We start from the raw sequence: 5,233 nt of genomic DNA, 5'->3' as shown, positions 1-5,233 counted from the left end.
CAGCAGGTCTGGTAGCATCTGTGAAGGTAAAAACAGAGTTAACGTTTTGGTTCGAAACAGTAACTGTTTTTCTCCTTCCCAGATGCTGCCAGACCTGCTGAGCTTTTCCAGCAATTTGTTTTTGTTATCTCTCAAGCCAGTTTAAGTACTCTGGCTGTAGATTACTAGGTGCTGGGATTTGTTGGCTTTTAATCCCATCAATTCCCCCAACACCATTTTCCTACTCATACTGATTTCCTTCAGTTCCTGCTTCCGATGTGTTCCCCAGCATTTTAGAGATATTATTGGTGTAATCCTTTGTGATGACAGAACCAAGATATGTAGTTAATTGGTCTGCCATCTCTTTATTCCACATTATAACTACCCCTGTTTCTGATTGTAAGGGATTTGTTTTCATTAATCTGTTTTTCTCTTCATTATATCTTTAGGAACTTGTATAATTTGTGTGTATATACCCCAGAAACTTACTCTTACTCTTTATTTTTCCCCTCTTAACCAATCCCTTCGTCCTGTTTTGGTGAAATATGAACTGCTCCCAGTCTTCAGATCTGCTGTCCTTTTTAGCCAATTTGTACCCCTCTTCCTTGGATCCAGTGCTGCCCCTAATGTCTCTGGTTAGCCATGGCAGGGCCACCTTTCCTGTTTCATTTTGTGTCTGACAGGAAAGAACAACAGTTGTAGTTCCACCAAGTGCTCTTTAAATGTTTGTTATTCCTTTAAAGTTATATTCCCTAATTTATCGTAGCCTGATCACGTCTCATACCATTGTAATTTCCTCTGTTTAGATTTTGGTCCCTTGTCTCAGAATCAACTCTTGTCGCGTTCCATCTTAATGAGGCGTTTTATCACTGAGTTCTTCTTTCTCCCACAAGCGGCCTCACACGGCTAGATTGCTAATGATTCCCTTCACATTATACAATTAATATTTTGAAATTATAGTTGCCACAGTCTCAGAAGACCTGAGGACTGCTCTGTCACTTGGGGACCGAGAGAGAGAAGGCTAATGTGCTTTAACGTGAGGGTCAACGTGCCTCAGGCAGGCAAGGTTAAGAACGTGGGATCTTCATGGTGACCTCAGGCAGTATGTGAATTGAGTACATGCTGTGGGCATCACTCTGAATCGCAAATCAGCCATCCAGTTAACTGAGCTAACCCACTCCCAGCCATTCGACAATAAGCAGTCGAGATGGCCTATCTCCATTTGGGCCCTCAATGTATTGATCCTAGAATGTGTATGAGATGGTTTTTTGGAATTTCTTCTCTATGGTATTGTTACTGAGTTGACTTGCTCAATCTATGTGCAGCTTGAAGTCACCCACAATAACCAAGATACAGGAGCAGAATTAGGTCATTCGGCCCATTGTTTCTGTTCCACCATTTGATCATGGCTGACCTGTTTCTCAGCTCCATTCTCTTGCCTTCTGCTTTTTCCCGTACCCTTGATCCCCTCACCAAACGAAGAACCTATCTATCTCTGTCATAAATACACTCCGCAGCCCTCTACGGCAGTGAGCTCTACAAAATCACCAGTCTCTGGCTGAAGAAACCCCTCCTCATCTCCTCAGTTCTAAAGGGTTGTCCCTGTACTGTGAGACAGTGCCCTTGGGTTCTCGTCTCTCCTACCAGTTGTAACATTTTCTCCACATCCATCTGTCTAGGCCTCTCAGTATTCTATAAGTTCATACAGTTGTAGTCATACAGCATGGAAACTAGACCATGCCGACCATGTGCTGAAACTAAACTAGTCCCACCTGCCTGCGCTTAGCCCATATCCCTCTAAACATTTCTTATTCATGTACTTATCCAAACATCTTTTAAAAATTGTAATTGTATCCGCATCCACACAGGAGCCACTCTCTGTGTAACAAAAAGTTGCCCTTCATGTCTTTGTTTTTCTCCTCTCGCCTTAAAAAAGTATGCCCTCTCGTTTTGAAATCTCCCACCCTGTGGAAAAGATACCTGTATTCACCTTATCACTACCCCTTAAGGGCAGGACTTGTACAGTTAACGATAGGGCCCTGGGTAGTGTTATACCTGAGTACCTTTCCACTTAAGATGGTGCTGTAAGTGGCAACTTGTAAACTTTTCACTATACTTGTGAGTATGTATGACAATAAAGCTAATTCAGTTTGATTTTAAACATGTCCCCTAGTCTTGAAATCCCCACCTAAGAGAAAGGACACCTGCCATTTGACACCCCTCAGGATTTTTATGAACCTCCAAGTTCAACCTCAACCTCTTGTGCCCTGAGAAAGAAGTCTGAGCCTATTCCGCCTGTCCGCATAACTCAATTTCTCTTTTCCCAGCAACATCCTGGTAAATCTCTTCTGAACCCTCTCCAGCTTACTAATATCCTTCCTTTAACAGGGTGACCAGAACTGGACGCAGTACTATCGATGAAGCCTCACCAGCATCTTGTACAACTTCAACAAGATGCCCCAACTCCTGCACTGAAAGGCCTGAGCCTATGTTTATGTGTACGTGTAATGCAAACTTCAAAGAATTAGGTAACTGAAACCCAAAATGTCTCTGTTCTACAGCACTATCCAAGGCTGTGTAAGTCCTGCCCTCCCTTTGCTTAGAATTAGAATCCCGATGGTGTGGAAACAGGCCATTCTACCTAACAAGTCCACACGAACTCTCTGAAAAGCATCCCACCAGACTCACATTTTCTGAAGAAGGATCCAGACCCGAAACGTCAGCTTTCCTGCTCCTCTGATGCTGCTTGGTCTGCTGGGTTTATCCAGCCCTACACCTTGTTATCCATCAGACTCTCACACCTCTCTGTCCCTATAACCCTGCATTTCCCATGGCTAGTCCACATAACCTATGCATCTCAGGATACTACAGATGATTTAGCGTGGCCAATCCATCCAACCTGCACATCTTTGAACCGTGGGAGGAAGCACACGGAGACACAGGTAGAATGCACAAATTGTACACAGACAGTTGCCCGAGGCTGGAATCGAACCCAGATCTCTGGCTCTGAGAGGCAGCAGTGCTAACCACTGAGCCACCATGCTGCCCTAAAATGCAATAGCTTGCACTCCATCTGTCATTTCTCAGCCCATAAACCCAATTGATCAACATCTCTTTGTAATCATAGATAACCTGTCCATGAAACCATAAATTTTGGTGTCATCAACAAACTTACTAACCATGCCTTCTATATTCTCATCTATATCACTTATATAAATGAAAAACACAAGGGGACCCATCACGATCTCTGTGGAACACTGCTGGTCACAGGTCTCCAGTTGAATAACATCCTTACACCACCACACCCTGTCTCATGTCATTAAGTGAATTAAATAACCAATTGGCAAGCTCACTATGACTCCCATGTGAGCTAACTTTACAAATTTGTCTACTATGCGGAACCTTGTCAAGGGCTTTACTAAAGTCCAAGTAAACAACGTCTACTGCTCTGCGCTCATCGGTCTTGGTTCCTTCATCAAAAAAAACTCAATCAAATTTGTGAGACATGATTTCCCTCACACGAAACCATGCTGACTATCCCTAATCATTCCTTGCCTCTCCAAATGCTATCTTTCCGTATCACCTCCAACAGCTTACCCACAGCCAAAGTCAGACTTATTGGTCTATAATTCCTCGGCTTCTCCCTACATCCCTTCTTAAACAAAGGCAAAACTTTAGCCACTCTCCAGTCACCTGGCACCTCACCCATATTTATAGATGATACAAATATTTCCGCGAGGAGCCCCGCAATTTCCTCCCTTACTTCCCACAATGCCCTGGGATACACAAGATCAGGTACCAGAGAATTATCCACCTTTATATTTTCTAAGACCTTCAGCACTTCCTCTCCTGCAAAGCAAACTGTTCAAAACATCAATATTTATTTCCTTGAGTTCTCTCGCCTCCTTCAGTCCAACTTGTCCATGTCGACCAGGTTTCCCAAACTGAACTGGTCCCACTTGCATTTGATCCATACCTCTCTCAACCTTTCCTATTCATGTACCTATCCAAATGTCTTTTAAATCGTGTGAGTGTACCTGCATCTACCACTTCCTCTGGCAGTTCACTCCATTTAAAAACTATTCTCTGTCTGAAAATGTTGCCTATTGTTTCCCTTTAAATCTTTCTCCTCCTTAATGTACTCTCTAGTTTTGGACTCCTCTATCCAAGAGAAAAGACCGTTGCTGTTCACCTTATCTTTTACCCCTCAATTTTCAAACCTTTACAGAGTCACCCCTCAACCTCCTATGTTAGAGTGCAAGAAGTCCCAGCCTATCCAGTCTCTCCTCATAACCCAAACCCTCCAGTCCTGGTGACATATATGCTGTAAGTGTAGCATGTAGCCACACAGAGTAGAACGTCAATCCAGCCGCGAGAAGCATCACCTAGTTTCCATTTCTTTGGCCCTTGGTCAAATAGTTTAGCAACAGGAACTGTCCAGTTTCATACATGGAGAGTGAACATTTGGGCTAGCTTTCTCCACAGTCAAAACTGATGTGAAATAGTTATTTCATATCTCTCCCATCTGCCGAGTTTCAACACAAAGACATCCTCCTTGATCATTAAGGTGCCCAACTCTCTCTCCAGTTGCTCTCTTGCTCGATATGTACTTGTTGAATCTCTTTGGATTATCCTTAGCCTTGGCAGATAAAGTTAACATATGTCCTCTCTGCCTTTCTGATCTCCATCTTAAGAAATCCTCTACACTTTTTATACTATTCAAGAAGTTCATTTGAACCTAGTTGTCTATCTCTAATATGGTTCTTTTTCATTCTTGACTAGCGCCTCAATATCTTTAATAATCCATTGTCCTCTAATCATACCAGCCCTACCTTTGGTCCAACTAGACCATGCCGAGCATAATTCCAAGTTAAACTTGCCCCACCTGCCTGCTCCTGGCCCATATCCCTCCAAACGATTCCGAGTCATGTACTTATCCAGATGTCTTTTAAATGTTGTAATTTTGCCCACATTCCCTACTTCCTCAGGAAGTTCATTACAAACACGAACCACTTCTGTGTTTTTTAAAAAAAAAAAAATTGCCTCGAGTCTTTTTTCAATCTTCCTCCTCTCACCTTAAAAATATGCCCCCTTGTCTTGAAATCCCTCACCCGAGAGAAAAGGCACCTGCCATTCACCTTATCTATTACCCTTCATGATTATATAAATGTCTGTAAGTCACCCCTCCAATTTCTGGACTCCAGTGAAAAAAAGTCTCAAACTATCCAGCTACTCCTTATAACTCAACCTCCAT

This window comes from Rhincodon typus, unplaced genomic scaffold, assembly GCF_021869965.1.
Source record: "Rhincodon typus isolate 14 unplaced genomic scaffold, sRhiTyp1.1 hic_rhity00000127, whole genome shotgun sequence".
Classification (NCBI taxonomy): Eukaryota; Metazoa; Chordata; class Chondrichthyes; order Orectolobiformes; family Rhincodontidae; genus Rhincodon; species Rhincodon typus.
Note: the sequence above shows the minus strand (reverse complement) of the source record.